The sequence below is a fragment of the Hoplias malabaricus genome, chromosome 12 (assembly GCF_029633855.1).
Source record: "Hoplias malabaricus isolate fHopMal1 chromosome 12, fHopMal1.hap1, whole genome shotgun sequence".
NCBI classification, from domain to species: domain Eukaryota; kingdom Metazoa; phylum Chordata; class Actinopteri; order Characiformes; family Erythrinidae; genus Hoplias; species Hoplias malabaricus.
In genome coordinates this window covers 32465592-32482159 of record NC_089811.1, presented here as the reverse complement: position 1 = coordinate 32482159, position 16568 = coordinate 32465592, and the positions used below count along the sequence as shown (strand labels likewise).

Genomic DNA, 16568 nt, shown 5'->3' with positions numbered 1-16568 from the left:
GTCTATGCATGGGCGGATGATAGATTATGCCCATCCAATGACAACTCTTATAGTTATTTTTTTAAATATTTTGTGTGGACGTATGAGCCGTTCTGAAAGTTGAGAAAGAACAGGGTTCCAGCTCAAATCTTGAAAACGTAGCACTAGTTTTAATAGTATTAAATGTATACGTTTTACTGTGTTTTTGGTTTGTTTGTTTGTCTTGTCTTGTTTTGTTTTTAAAGTGATTTGTGAAACAGTGTCTTTTTTAAACTCACTATTCAGTCACAACTGGCTCAGCCAATGGGAAGTCTGTTTACATACAGCAGGGTGCCCCCACACTCAATGTTAGTGTGTTTTTAAACATGAAAACAGTTGAAAGTCTGTCATGATGCTGTTATTAAAAATGGCGATTCTGAACATAATTCCTTCATTCATTATCTGTAACCCTTATCCAGATCAGGGTCGCGGTGGGTCCAGAGCCTACCTGGAATCATTGGGCGCAAGGTGGGAACACACCCTGGAGGGGGCACCAGTCCTTCACAGTGCAACACACACACACATACATTCACTCACACCTACAGTCACTTTTGAATCACCAAACCACCTACCAACGTGTGTTTTTGGACTGTGGGAGGAAACCGGAGCACCCGGAGGAAACCCACGCAGACACAGGGAGAACACACCACACTCCTCACAGACAGTCACCCAGAGGAAACCCACACGGACACAGGGAGAATACACCACACTCCTCACAGACAGTCACCCGGAGGAAACCCACGCAGACACAGGGAGAATACACCATACTCCTCAGTAAAGCATCACAATGATCCTGTAATTTTAATGTAAAAATGCTATTTTTTGTTCCTTTAATTGTAGTTATAAAATGATATACTTAACATCATCTTAGCACTAAATACGGCATTCAGCAATAGCCTTTGTGATTGTAATTGCACTCAGTAGGAAAAGAGAGCATTTCTTTATAATGTTTACATTGACGCTTATGTTTGTTTCCTTTGACTATTGTTGAAGTTTACGCATTCAGCGTTGTTCACGACTTTAATTAATAATACAAATAAATCTTTTTTCATAAACTTCAGAGAATGTTTCCTCACCATATGAATGCTGAAAACCATTCAGTGTTTTTGCGAAGCCCTTGCTCAAACAGCATCTGGAGGCATTTGGATTGTGGAGAGACCTTTGAACATTGAAAAGCATGAAAAGAGATGAGGGTGTTGCTCTATTCTTGCCCTATAGGTGGGTAATACTGACTTATTTTTGTGGTTTCAGATTACTAATTGGCCCTGTGATGGACTGGAGACCTGTCCGCTGTGTGGTTCCTCCTTGCACCCAGTGATTTCAGGTAGGCTCTGGACCCATCATGACACTCAACTGGATGAAGCAGTTAAAGAAAATGAATTAATAAATAAATAAAGGTGAATTATTATGGAACTGACTCCAAATTCAGTAGACCACTAACTGCACGGAAATAAATACAGTCTGAAAGTGCAACAAAACTAAACAACTCTGTGGTAATTCAAACACGGAATTAAAAGTTATACTTTAGCCATGTACGTCATTTTATTCTTCTAACATACCGTTCCAAATTAAAGATGGAGAGCTTCTGAACGAAAAGAAATGAGGGGGAGTTTCCCAGAAGTGTGTTTTTGCCTTTTAAATACACAAGTTATATATATATATATATAGATCCTAGACAGATCTATAGAAAGAATGGATGGTGTAATTGTATTTCTTTTGGACATCTCCCCCTTCTCAAAATGAATGTACACCCAGCATTTTTGTTGTTGCCCACCCAAATAATCCAAATACCCAGCCAAAGATGACACCCTAGTAAAACCTCTGGTGCTAAGCTTATTTTATCTTATTATACAGCAGTATAGCAGTGACCTACAGTGGTAGTTCAGATAGGAGAACACAGCAGAATAAGTCACCTTCCTACTGTATAATTACCTCCATTCATCCTCCTCTGGCATTAGCCTTATGATAAAGACAGTGAAACTGCCTGTCTCCTACTGAATGACTCTGCAGATGCACAGCTGTGACAGTCAATTAAAAATGAAAGATAAGGCTCCATTCTGAGTGGGCTCTGAGTGGAGTGTTTAGGGCCTTTTCAGTTATGTAAATGTCTGGCAGGGCTCCGAGAGGTGATTTCAGGTGTATTTTTCTCTTTTATTTTCCACCATATGCAAAACGACATAAACTCTGAGTGTTTACCTGCCATCTACCGGAGCTGGGCACAGGCATCTCCTCACCACATCCCACCACATTAAGAATTCCTCAGGGATCCATTCCTACATATGCCTCTATAAAAGAAAGAGAGAGAGGGGGAGAGAGAGCATTTTATAATGGCTGTTTACTGTGCTCGGAGCCAGTGCTCCAAACTGCATTTTAAATGATAAGTGTCTCTCCATTACTGTCTTGAAATAAACATTTAAATAGCCTTTAATTAGCGTGTCCTTTCTGTCTGTCGATAGGCCTGTGCTAACCGCTCAGCACCTTAACGAGCCTTAATGAAACTGGTTAGAGTGGACGCCAGCAGGAAGGCGTCTGTCATTTGTAGACAGATAAATACAAATAGATTTTCTGGCTTTGGTGTTTGTAAAATGATTACAAGTTCAATATTGTCTGGTAGGAAGGACAACATGATTATTCTAAGACTCTACTAAGCACGCTTCTTTGCCTGGCAATGAAGTTAGATGTTTGTTTAGTCTTCTTTAAGACCCATTTTAGTCCCACAACCTGAATTCATATGACCTTTAAAATGTACAAAAACCTGCGACTAGCATTAAATTATGAATCTGGAATCACGACACATTGTCTGTAACATTAGCTACTTCCATCATGGATTACTTTTTTTATGCCAGCAGGGAGTATCTCAGAGCTGAGCAGTGAGTGTTTTCATTCAGTGAAGGGGTGGAGAAAGGGCAGAATAGAGGTGATGTTATAATTGGTAATTTAAAAAGGTTAAAAATACTGCTTAAATTTTACTGGTCCCCCGTAGAGAAGGAGATACTTTCTCACAGCAAAGCTGCAGTTAAAATGATGAGACAGAATGATTAAGAAATAAGAAATGGGGCAAATATCCTACTGAGTAATTTAGTGTCTTACGCACTCTATCCAAATTATAGAATCTATACAAACATTACAATAATGGATGCCTTGTTTCTGATGATTCTGTGTGGGCTCCGGATACACATCCACCTTGATCAGAATGCAATGGTTTTGGAAGTTGAATTATAGTGTGTACCGGATTTGCTAAAATAATAACAATAATAATAAATTAATGTTTAAAAATGACAGAAAAACATACGATCAGTCAGATTATTGTCAACTGTTCTGAAATGACCTCATATTGTGTGTAAAGATAAATATGAACATACTCTGCACGTGCCATTGTTAGTATTTTTTCATTAAACATTTAGCTTGTGTTAGCCTTAGCATGATCTAATTTTTCAGACATGAAACCTGCTATGTTAAAGTAACAGGTGTACATGTTTAATGGTTTAAAATGTTCCTTTCCTTCTGATGTAAATGCTTCCATGGTTTATTTAATGTAATATAATTACATTTTTTTTAAGTTTGACTGGGCAGCAGGTAGTGTGGCAGTCACACAACTCCAGGGACCTGGAGGTTGTGGGTTCGATTCCCGCTCCGGGTGACTGTCTGTGAGGAGTTTGGTGTGTTCTCACGGTGTTACCATGGGTTTTCTCCGGGGGCTTCGGTTTCCTCCCACAGTCCAAACACACACGCTGGCAGGTGGATTGGCAACTCAAAAGTGTCCATAGGTGTGAGTGTGTGTTGCCCTGTGAAGGACTGGCGCCCCCTCCAGGGTGTGTTCCTGTCTTGTGCCCAATGATTCCAGATAGGCTCTGGACCCACCGCGACCTTGAACTGGATAAGGGTTACAGACAAGAGAATGTTGTCTGCAATAGACATACTGTAATCCTAGTTTAGCTTTTAATGACATAGAGTTCAGAGTTAGTAATCTTTGGGCTTCTAAATATTCCTTTGAACTTTTTCTATAAACTTTCTTTTTTAATCATTTTGACAGACTTTTTTAGTCCATATACGGCTCTATAGGCATTAGTATAAAAATCATAGAACATTCCAATAGCTCTGCATTTTTTTTATTGCTTAAAATCTGACTGTGTTTTGGCACTTCCCCCAAAAAGCACATGTTTGTAATCATGTCTAATTTAAATGATGGTTTATATTATAATGCAGCTGAAATATACAGTGGCTGATGCATGGGAACTGTAACATTTTCTCAGCTATAGAGGGCCAGAGTTCCATTTCCAGTTTAATGGAGGTGTAGAGAACTCAAATGTAACTAGTGTTCAGAAAGACGGCAAGCAATTAGAAAAAAAAAAAAGAAAAGGGGGGGACTCAACAATGGAACTTAATGTCCTTGTTCCCCTGCTCTGTGTCGCCAGCAGCCAAGAAACTTTCAGTCCTAATTATACATTTCTGTCTGTCTCTCTTCTTATTTCTTTCTCTCTCTCTCTCTCTCTCTTTCTCTCTCTCTCTCTTTCTCTCTCATTATCCTTTCTCCTCACGATCTTCACATAGCTCCATTAGCACAGAAAGAGTCTGATCTGGACCTAACATAGATATGCAGAAGAGAGAGTTGAAGAACTGAAGAATGAACTGATATGAGGAGCCAAACTAAGTGGAAAGAAACAGTGACCAAAAAACACCAAGCAAACAAATCAACAACAACAACAACAAAAAACCCTTGGTGGTCATGAGGGGAGAAGAGCTTTTGGGGCATTGTAACCCGAGGCTGTCCTGATGTGCTCATCATATTGACTGTATGGTCCTTCTGTCCACCCACTCTGGAGAATCCTGTCATGAGTTTATCCAGAAGAACCGATGCTTAGCTTGTATTTCTGCAGAAATATCAGTGTGAGATCTGTCTGTGATGACTCCTTCTGCCTTACTATAAATAATGAGGCTTTGAACTTGCAGAAGCTCAAAAGCGAAATATTCAGTGGGAACTGTGTCCACAACTGAGCTATTTAAGATTATGATTAACCCCTTAAACCTTTAGGGATGTGCATTGTGTGTTCGCACATTTTGATGCGGGATATGATTAATGTGTATTTTACTAGAAGAGTTTGAGTGTACTTTTTTTTTTTTGGGGGGGGGGGTGTTGTATTGCTTCTATTAACAGAATAATGACTCGGTGATTACTGAGTACTTCTGTGAGCTTCTAGAACATATTCTAGTAAGCAGTGTGAGTGATAGTTGACATAAAGATATCACAGATCTTGTCGTTTTGCACAAGTTTGGTATTTGGGCGTGAAATACAAATGAAGGACGTATCTCCATGATGTAGAACTAGAACACTGCAAAAGAGCAGATGTATAGTGACCCAGACATGATCTCTGTGCTCTGACATTAGGATCTACCTTATTAGAGTCCTGTAGTAACAGCCTTATCTGACCATAACTCTACCCTCTGCTGACATAAGAATGGCTATCATTTTGTGTGTGTGTGTGCGTGTTTTTTTTTCTGCCTTGACTTTTCCTCCCTTTAATTAAAGGCACAGTGCTCTCTCTCTTTCTGCTCTCTCTTTCTTTGCATACTCGGCACAGGGGACATTGATACTCATTATTCGCAGAGCCAGAACACTGAGACTGTGTCAAGCCTGCATCCATCACGGCATGCCCCGCATGCAGTCAGCACAAAAAAACACCCTTCTGCACACTCAGCACATTCGCCAATTTGCAATTTTCCAGTGTGAGGAAGCTGACATGTTTTTATAGCTGAAGATCACTTTCAAATGTGCAGATCATGAGAGGGACCCCTCGTTAGCCTTTCACTGCCCACCACTTCTCTAACGAGCCTCATTAAAAGCATCACATTGCACAGAGACGGAGTCACCTCTGTTAATGCTCAACAACTAGATGCCTTATAAATGGCAGTGCTGCTGATACTCAGGCAACGTGGTAACAAAGTGCACCTGTTCTTATCACATCTAGCTAGTGTGTGTGGGCTGATAGGGTATATATAAACATGTGTGATGCTTGGAAGTTGTATGGAAGTCATTGCTTTGTTTTCCATTACCAAGATCTTCCCAAAAGAAGCCTGACATTAATTGTAATTATCATCCTTTACTTTTCATTCATTCAGTTATAAATACATTAGTTTTGACTAATTCATTTTGTGAAACGGGATGCATTGGTAAAACAAAACAAAACAAGCCTGTACCAACTGCAAATATCAAGAAAGGTCTTGTAGTCTGTATGCGATTCTAGCGAACTGCAGCTAGCTTTTTTGTGTGTGTGTGTGTGTGTGGTGATGATTTTTGATGAATGTGTGTAATGCTAGGTATGTTTATAGCTTTGTGTGTGTGTTGCTAAGTTGGGTGTTGCTAGCTTGGTGCGTTTGTGTGTGTGTGTGTGTGTGTGTGTGTGGCATTGAGTTAAGTGTGTCTGGGCCCATTCGACTCTATTCATTATGTGGCTAAAGCGGCAGCTCTGCTCTCCTTGGAGCTGGGATGAGTGTTATTAAAGGCAGAGTGTTCTGACACCACTCTAATGAAAAATAGGAGCTTCCTGAAGGTTATGTTGCCAGCCAGCACTGAAAAGACTGCTTCATTTCTCTCTCTCTCTCTCTCTCTCTCTCTCTCTCTCTCTCAACCCAATGTAATTCGCTCCTCCTGATAGATATTTTCTCTTAAAGGTTTTGTGTGTGTGTGTGTGTGTGTGTGTGTGTGTGTGCGAGAGAGAGAGAGAGAGAGTGAGAGAGAAAGTGGCCATTGTGTGGCAGCCTCATCATAAAGAGACCTTTAGCTTTTTTCTGTTTTGATGTTGCTTTTTTCTCTCTCTTTCTAGGACTGCAGAAGGCACCTTCTGGTTACATGTTCATGTAGCTACAGAAATAACGCGCTGCTTCATTTATAACTAGATAAAACATTTCTGACAATAATTATCTAATGTAAATGAGTAAAGTAATGTAAAAGGTGTAAAGGATAAAATAAGCGAGTGTCTCACAAATGTATTCACAAAGACTTTATTGTGCCTTCCTCAGTAAACAACCCAGAAACACAGCTTATAACTTCCATGCGAAAGGCTGCCATTGAGTGGCAAATGGAAATCAGTGCATTTTCTTTTGACATGATAAATATTTACATGCAACTGCCTGCTCTTTTAATAAAACAATTCACTGGTTCGGTCCCTGTTTAAAAAAATGTAAAAATCATGGAAATGTTCCAAAACAAAGAAGGTGCTTCTTGTGTGACATTGTTCCTGAGAAACCATTTTGGCAGCCACAGGATTAAAACCGCTGACTGCTGAGAAGATTATCACTCATTCTTGTAACAACGGCATGCGTCTAGGGGTAAAAATATTAGGCATCAACTGAACTGTCAGTTCTTGATATCGATTTGTTGGAAGCAGGAAATTAGCATAAAGATCTGAACAACTTTGACATTCTGATGGTCATATTGTTTTGATTAGAATCTCCAGAATGGTCTTGTGAGAGGTTCTGGGCGTGCAGTGGTTAGTACAAAAGTGGTCCAAAGAAGAATAACCTGTGAAGAGACGACAGGGTAATGGGTTCCCAAGGCTCATTCAAACATGAGGGGAGCAAACGTTAGCCCATCTGCTCTAATCCCACAAAGGAGATAATGGAGAACATATTGCAGAAAACATTAGTGCTCTTTCTGATGGAAAGGCGTCAGAACACAGTGCACGGTTTTGGTAGGTACTAACCACTGCATATCTGAAACAATTCAGGAGACCTGCCATTTTGAAGATACTTTAACCAAGAAAGACAATCTGGTTCTTGTCAAAGTCACGTAATATATCCCACACCAAATTATGTAGTAGACTACAAATTGAATAATACACACACACATACACATATTATATATAATGTTTGTGTGTGTGTGTGTGTGTGTGTGAGAGAGAGAGAGAGAGAGAGAAACTAAGTACTTTTTTGCAGTACTCAGCAGTTGGATGATATGTATGGCTTTCTTGAGAAGTGGGAGGTCACGGTTTGGGTGCCCTCAAATTCCCACACTGACAGTCCAGCTCTCTGCCCATAAAACTGCATACACACACTCACACACATAGACTCTTACCCTGCAGACCCCTGGTCATCCACAGAGGAGCCTCCTGGGAGGTCTTGTCATTCTCCCATACAGGAAGATTACTGTTTTACAGTCACTATCTGTTTCTCTCCGTCTGTGTCTGTGATCTCTGCTTGTGGAGTCTGTGTTATTGAAGTCATTAAGGCCATGCTTCTGTGCACTGCTTTCACATAAAAACACTGTTTAAAAGAGGGTGTACACAAAAGAAAGGCGAAGATCTGGACAGACACGCAAAGCAGTGCAGTAATAAGCATCCTGTTGGAAATAAGGAATAAATTCAAGTAATATGGATTAAATGCACTCTCATAATGTGAGATTAATTATATAGAATTACTTCATTCATTAGTCTATATTTTAATAGATGATGGATTTGATTACATTCTCACATTGTTAATATAAATAAAATGTTAAAATATATTCTAGGTTGTATATATACAACTAGCACAATCACAAGTTTATCTCCACCATAGGTAGTGCAGTTATGTGCTTTTTCTTGTATATATTTCAATTGCTGTTGTTGTACAGGATCAGAATACAACACAACAATACTTTGATGTAAATGTAATAATGACGTTGCAGAAGGAAACCTGTTTAGCACATTATATATGCACCTAAATTTGTTATAATTGTTTATAATAATATTTTTATTATTATAATTTCAAGAAAAAAATAATAATAATACTAAATAAAATATTTTTTTCATTGGGAAATATAAGAAAACATTTAACAAAATTACACAGAAAGTCTGAAGGACTGAATGTACTGGTATATGTTTAACACTTTATTTTTAATGGTGTGAAATCTGCAGTAAAAACCTCAAAAGACTTTTGGAAACACACTCAGTAAATACTGAGCACTGGGCTTCTTTTTGTACATTTTTGTCTATTTCTTAGTGCGGCACGGTGGCGTAGATGGTAGCGTTGCAGTCACGCAGTTCCAACAACCTGAAGGATTCAAGTGGGTTCTAGTCCCGCTCCGGGTGACTGTCTGTGTTCTCCCTGTGTCCATGTAGGTTTCCTCCAGGTCCTCCAGTTTCCTCTCATGGTCCAAAAACACATGTTGGTAGGTGAATGTGTGAGTGTGTGTCGCCCTTTAAAGGACAGGCGCTCACTCCAGGGTGTGGTCCCACCTTGCTCCCAGTGATTCTGGGTAGGCTCCGGACCCACCGTGACCCTCAACTTGATAAATGCTTACAGACAATGAATGTCTATTTCTTTTTCTCAGTTTTTTCAGACCCTTAGTAGTCTCCTTTTCTCTTAGTGGAGGAATGGTCAGAAGCACCTGTGGATTTGATCTTATCTGAACAAGAGTGCAGCCTGCAGCCTTTCATGCAGAAGAACCATCTACGGTGTCAGGAGACAATTATCAAACTCTTTATCACAGTGTCTAGGGCAGCCTTCTGTCTGCTATTAATAACTAAAATTTAGGAGAAACAAGACCAAGCATGTTACGCCGTACCACCATCGTCTGCAAAGCATTTGTCAAAGAAGGATCACTGGTTTTTCAATAATGAGGAGGCAGTCATTCATGTGGATCCATAATATATACATTTATTAGAAGTTCTCAAGGGTAATTTAGACGTGTGTGTGATATCCCGCGTTTCACAAAAATTGTATGAAATTTGACCTGTTATTTCTCATGAAATATTTCATAAGACATCATTTCCAACGAGCGTGAAAATACAGACCTTAGCTTTAAAACTACAGGGGAAAATATCTACAATCGTTTGACAGAAATAGAAAAAGTGTTTCACTTTATGACGTTTAACTGTAAAACATATTATCAATGATGTTTTGTCATAATTATTTAGCAAAGAATGGATGTTTACATTGCAGAAATACTGCATAGAATTGGGAGATACTCTGATGAAGATAAAGTTGCCTGTGTCCACAGCGTGAGCTTCTGTGATTCAGATTTGCTCTGCCTGATTGCAATTAGGGAATCTGTTCTTCAGAGTCTCATAAACCCATTATAATTTCAAGATCTCTCCCTGTACCCACCCTAGCAAAATATCATTACCATGCATACGTTTCAATGTTTCAGTCAGTCGGGCACAAAGAAGCAAAACTTAGTTTCCCTTCCAAATGCGACTGAAACAATCCCAGTACCTAGTTGTGGTTTGTGTGCATATACAGTCAAATCAAGGGAAATTAACAGTGCATTAAGAATGTACATGTGTTAATGCTCTAGTTTCTTTTTGCTGGGATAAAACAGAGCACTGGAAAATGTTTTTGCAAAGAATTATATTATATTTATATAATTTCAGCGTGAATTACATATCGTCATGATCCAATTAAAAGTATGTATTTCCTAAAATAGTAACTTTACAAGAGAAGGAAAAAAAACCTTCTTTCAGTGGAAGTGAATATGAAAAGGATTATATCCGAGTAATTTTGGATTATTTCTATTAGTCCATTCATCATGAAATTTTTACACAATATGAAGAACAGCTGCTGTGTTCAAATGATGTAGTAAACTGAAAATCAATAAAAACCCAAAATTATAATTTTAATTGGACAGCGATGTTTATTTAACATCAGTGACTGGTAAAAGTAAGTCCCAGGAAGACTAAATTGTCAGGATGTGGGTTGTATTCAAAAACATACCTATTAAATGTAAAAATGTACCTATTAATTAAAATTTTTTTTTTGTGCAGCATTTAGACCTCTGCATGCCTGGACCTTGCAGCTCATCTGTCGCTGATGTGTTCTTTTTAAGGTAAATGACTGCTGTTCTCTCGTGTCTAGTATCGTGCCCATGTCCTTGCCTTATTTGGGGAGACTCATAGTTTATCCAATGTACCAATATTGCTGTTTAAAAACAGACAAACCCTGAAGCTATTATGTGGGCTTTGGTTATACAGCAGCTGCGGAGGCTCTTCAGGTGGAGATCAGGGGAAGTGTATGATGAGCGTGTTGAGTGCTGAGTATCTCAGTGGGGCGCTAAGCTGCATTTATGATACAGCACTACTCTAATGATGGAGATAATGTTAGTGCTGAACAGTAAAACTTTCCTGCACTACAACATTACATACTGTAGGACGTGCTAATCACATAATTTCACTTAGGACAGGGTCTGTGTGTGTGTATCTTCTTTGTGTCCGTATATGGTTTCTCTGAATGGGTTTACAATGCTTGTGTGTGTGTTAAGCACCTGAAAAGCAGTGGAAAAACATGTCACAGTCACTTCCTGTGGCACGCATGCCTGTTTTTCTTTTCTCTTTTTTTTCTTTTGTAGGCACCCTCTTTTTTCTGTGTGGATTGTTAGGGTTGTTTTTGAAGCACAGACTCTACTTGTCAGATTATGCCACATTTCCATTTGACTTTCATAAGCTGTTTGCAGCTCACAGATTGCTTGGCGAGCTCCTCTCCTGTGCCTGGCCCTTTACATATGTAGCTTCTCCGGAACGAGAGCGCTGTCCTGCTTAGAGCAATAATTCTAAAACCAATCCCACCCAGTGGTATTACAGTCTTTTTCCGTCTTCAGTCTTTTTTTCAGAAAATATAGGAATGAAATGAGAATCCATAGAGATATATGCAAAACTACATGGTGTGTTATATGGTAATACTGAGTCTGCTACCGTTCACTTGCCTTCACATGCTCGCACATATACCTCATGTATCGTAACAACAACTCTCACTGCTTTTATGCTGTTTTACACAAAGCTCTTTAATATGTACCTAATACATACTGTGTTGTTGTTTTCTGTGTCTCCAGATATGTATTTACAGTGGGACACGAGGCATAGTTTCTATACAACGCTGCAAAATTCAGACTGCACCTTACCATTTTTTAATTTCCTTCAAAATACACACAAAACCCCACAAAATCCTCAATGTAATTAATTAGTTTTCATCATCAGAAAAATAACACACAGCACATATTTCACAGGAATTTACCCAGAAGCCTCAAAACATTAATGTGATCTCGTATTTGACCTGCTTTTGTTATAGATTCCATTTTTTCATGATACTTGTGTTATTTTTCAAATAAAATATATTTCCACACCTCTGAAATTCAGTCAGAGAATCTGCTTCTCACGATCCAAACAATCCCAGCATTACATTCGGACTCCTCCATACATCAAATTTAATTCCATTTCTGTTGTACTTATAATGTAGCTTTTCTTCTATTTTGTAACTATTTTCTTTTCTCAAAATTGGGACAGTTTTGGTGAGCTACCACGTTTTTTCACATATATTATATTTATAAAATATATTTTATCTTTGTATTATTTATTTACTTCAGTTTGAAAACAAGTATTTTCCCACTTTTTATTTCCTTTGTGAGTGGATTATGAATTTTAGTGTCTGTTTGAAGGGGAACATAATGTTGTAAGAACAAACAAATGAAATATTTAAGATTAAATTTAGTGACTGAGAGTTTTGTTTATTTTGTGGTAAACCTAAAAACCCAAAAGTTACTTATAAGATTGTCCCTTGAACAAACAAATGGGTGGTCTTTGATTTTTCACAGTTCTTCACCTTTAATTAACCTCACATAATTCCACTGTATAAAACAAGTCTGTTTGTGTTTGTTTCCAGCGGGCTCTAGGGTGCGGGGTCCAGATTCTACTCTCTGTGGGGAGGCCAGGGCAGCGGAAGAGGGATGAAAGCAAACGCATGGGAAAAAACACGGCGTGAGTCCTGTTCAAAGGCACACAGCACTCCTCACTGGATTAACATTTATTGAGCGTCTAAGCTGGCTTTTCTCGCTCCAGGACAAAGATACAAACTTAATTGCTGTGACTGTTCCACCAACTGATCACCAGTGTGCCCACCAAAGCTCGGCTAATAGACACTCCATTACGGATTAGAAAGTCTCTATTACCAAACAAATTAAGCATGCTCTGATCTTAACCTATAGGTCGAACGGTATTACAGCAAAGTTTAAGCTGTTAGAAGGCTGAGAAACGTATTACACGCTGGCGCTGAGGTTGCAGTTTGGTATTGATTTTACGATAGCCTGATATGATGATTTATGGAGTGCTGGTGTCAGTATAACAAGCTGAAGGACACACAATATCATCTTCAACATCATTAAAATTCAGACGCTTCTCCGACCCACTCATCAACTGCTGCTCACTAGCAGAGATTTTTGCGGGGAGAGAGATACACACACACTGACACACACTTAAACACATGTATACTGCTTTAAAGCTGCTAAAGTTTGTTTTGTTTTGTTTTTTCAGAAAAAATACAGGAATATTTTGTGTACAAGAATAGAAAGAAATTTGTATTAGCGTTCTTTGATAGCCTGTTCCTCCTGCTGCCATTGCTAAGGCCATTTGTATGAGATTCCTTATAAAATAACTGACCTTTTTAAGAAGAAATCATTATTATTGTATAATTAGTAGTATTAATTATTATTATTATTATTATTATTATTATTACTATTACGGAATGTCTTGCACGTACTCTGTGTATTTGCTGCTTGTTTTGATGTGAATGTAGTAGCTGCTTAAAGGGTCTCACCACTGAAAGCAGCTGTGAGGACAGCTTCAGGCTGGAGGTCTATAGATCTGACTGGGGGCAGAATCTGTAGTACACTAGAGCCCCCTGTGGGCACTGAGAGGTTTTGCAAATTTACAGCAGATGATGCTAGAGGACTGCTTAAAGGAAACCATTGCGGACAGCAAATATTTATTTATAAACCCTTTAAAACAGTATAGAAATTACCTACACATGGCATCCAATATGTTTAAAGTGACAGCTACTGCTTTGATGCCACCATCTGCATTTACAGTGTATTTACAGAAGCAGGTTCACTTCCGATGACATGCTGTGGATTCTTTGTGTATGTATATGCTCAGAAAATGACTTGTAGTTGTCTTGTTGTCTGGTTTTGGATGAAATTCACTGGTTTATTTGAATCCTTTTCAAATGCTGTTTTTGTTTCTGGAGCGTTTTTATTATTAAAAAGGAGCCAAAGTGTCAACATTAAAAAAATGTGTTAAAAAATGTAAAATCGGAAAATATGTAATGAAAATCTCTGAAATCTCAAATTAACTCACACTTCCAAGAATTAGTTCCTGTTCCTATGGCGTGTCTTTAGGGTGAGATCGCATGCAAATGAATAACATGATGACAAAACACCTCCACTTAACTAGCTATTAATTTACTGTCATGTCATCATTATTAATCGCATTACTACACACACACACACACACACACACACACACGGCATCACTTCCAATAATAAAATGGAGTGGAACAGTGATAATATGCTCGGAATGGAAGAGCAGTATTACAGACTGCTTTTTAAATAATTCAAACTTATCACGTCTTAGTTTTCCTCTAATAATATCCCACTCTCTGTTATTTAGAACAAATCTTCTGTCTGTGTCTCTGTTTTTTTTCTCCTCTCTGTGTTGGAATCTTCTGGATCACAGATTCTGTCCATCGTGTGGCCGTCAGCAGGGTCAGAGCGGCAGGGCAGGGTGTGAGTTCAGCATGCTGAGGTCCATCAGCCTCCTCCATCGGAGAGAGAGTGGGAGAGGGCGAGAGAGGAGATGTTAATGCAGGATCTTCAGCTGTGACTTGGCGCACCCCACTGGACAGCTGGAGACTCTGGGAGCAAAGAGGCTGCCAAAGCCTGTCTATGAAGAGTGTGTGTGTGTTGGGGGGAGTGTGGGGGGCGAGAGAGAGGAGAGAGAGAGAGAGAGGAGGTGGGGTTCTGTTACCTGCAGCTGGTCACCACCATCATGATCTGTAATTATGTACATCTACCTACTCCTGTTTTTCAAGCTTCTGCCATAATGCACACACACACACACACACATAGGTATGCACATGTGTACAACACACAAATATGTCTGATTTTTTAAATAAATCCTTTGCTATAAAACCTATAAACTTTAAACTACTTCACTATAGCACATAAACCAACCTGTTTGTTGCGATGCAAAGTAAACAAGCCCAAGTGTTAAACCGGAGATGGAGTATTCCTCATACGCTGTGAGTTTTCCTCTGCTTGATTTGGTGACTTAGCACAAAACAGCCTCACTTCGAACGAGAACAGAACTGTCAAATTTCCATTCGTGTATAATCTGCTCCGTTTACAGCGTCTGACAGATAAGGCTAAATATACAGAGAATTTTTATTTTCTTCTTTTTCTGATGGATTTTCAAATCAGTTCCGCAATAAACATTCCCCTTAACAGCGGCCCATCTTTCTCTGAACTGTGTGAATTATGATTACAGCATATGAGATTGTTGATAAAATGGGTTAGTGGAAGTGTGGAAGTGGCTTAAAAGCAAATGCTAAAATACATTGAAATTATCATATAAATTATGCATAAGCTCCTCAGATGGAGCAAAATTGTTTACCTCAATGAATTATTCATTGTTTGTGTGTGTTTCATTATCATATTTCCTTTTCAGCTGCCTGGAAAACTTTTAGAGAAAAGAGCGAGGAACTTGATGATATTTTACCAGCATGGTAAGATTTAACCCCCCCTCTCTCCAATTTGTATTAAAATGTTAAGCTTCTTTTGAAAACTGTTACATCTAGGTCAAGTTCTTCACATCAAATCAAAGCAAAAAATAAAAGTAATAATAATAATGGGCCCTTGTAACTCATTCTGCATAATGCAGAGCTGGAAATACTGCTCCCATGACTATAGCCATTTGGTCTGTCCACTGATTTCTATGCCTCCTATTCACTCATTAGACATAATGCCAAATGTGTGTTATGAATATTAGATCAGATGTGTGATTGCTGATTCTGCCCTGGTACACCCCCCCCCCCCCCCCCCCTCACCACCACCACCACCTATTGCTTAATCGGGATCTAATCTGGGTTCATCAGCTCCCCAGCCCTATCTCGCAGCCTGCTGACAGTCTGCCTACTCTCTGATAAATGATCTTAGCTGAAGCCAGATTTAACATGAGAGGCTCAAGTGCCAATTATGGGCGTCTGAGCTGGTTAATAAGCAGATGTAGTTAAATATCTGAACCGGACGCCATTTGTCAGGCAGATTGTGTGCTTCCCTGTGAGACGAGGTTCTGTGGAACATGTAAAACCTGCATCTTTCCTTCCCTAATCACCTTTTATTAGGGAGCTGACATCATGATTAAACTAACCCAAAAACATGGACATGCACAGAGAGACACACATGTTGGAGAATGCCTTCCAGTCCCAATTTTCCTGTCACATGATGGGTGTGAAAAGCATAAAGATTTATTTATATTTTTTAGGCCGGGGATGGGGTGTTGCGGCTAAAATATGAGGGCAACAATCAGTATAATTCAACTTTATGCTAAATGCACTGAGCTCATTAAGTGATCATTTGCACACTGCCGCTAATATGAGGGCTATTTAGGCAATGTAAGAATATTTATTTATTTATATACAGCAGAAATCTCTTGCGGCTTTTCTGGTCTCAGCTTAATAAACACTCTGTCTCTGTGTGCGTGTGTGTGTGTGTGTGTGTGTGTGTATTTTCCAGGCAGGGGCTTCATTCGGCTGTG

General features: G+C 39.1%; 1 long non-coding RNA gene across 1 annotated transcript in view; it reads left to right on the top strand.

Annotated features, from left to right (window-relative positions):
* LOC136710900 (uncharacterized) overlaps nt 1-14670 on the top strand; it is a 93884-nt gene extending 79214 nt beyond the window's left edge. Inside the window, exons 7-10 of the long non-coding RNA XR_010804680.1 lie at nt 1270-1342; nt 10755-10816; nt 12643-12737; nt 14490-14670. This is a non-coding gene — a long non-coding RNA (uncharacterized lncRNA). The remainder of the gene's footprint in view (nt 1-1269; nt 1343-10754; nt 10817-12642; nt 12738-14489) is intronic.
* The last annotated feature ends 1898 nt before the right edge of the window (nt 14671-16568 follow it).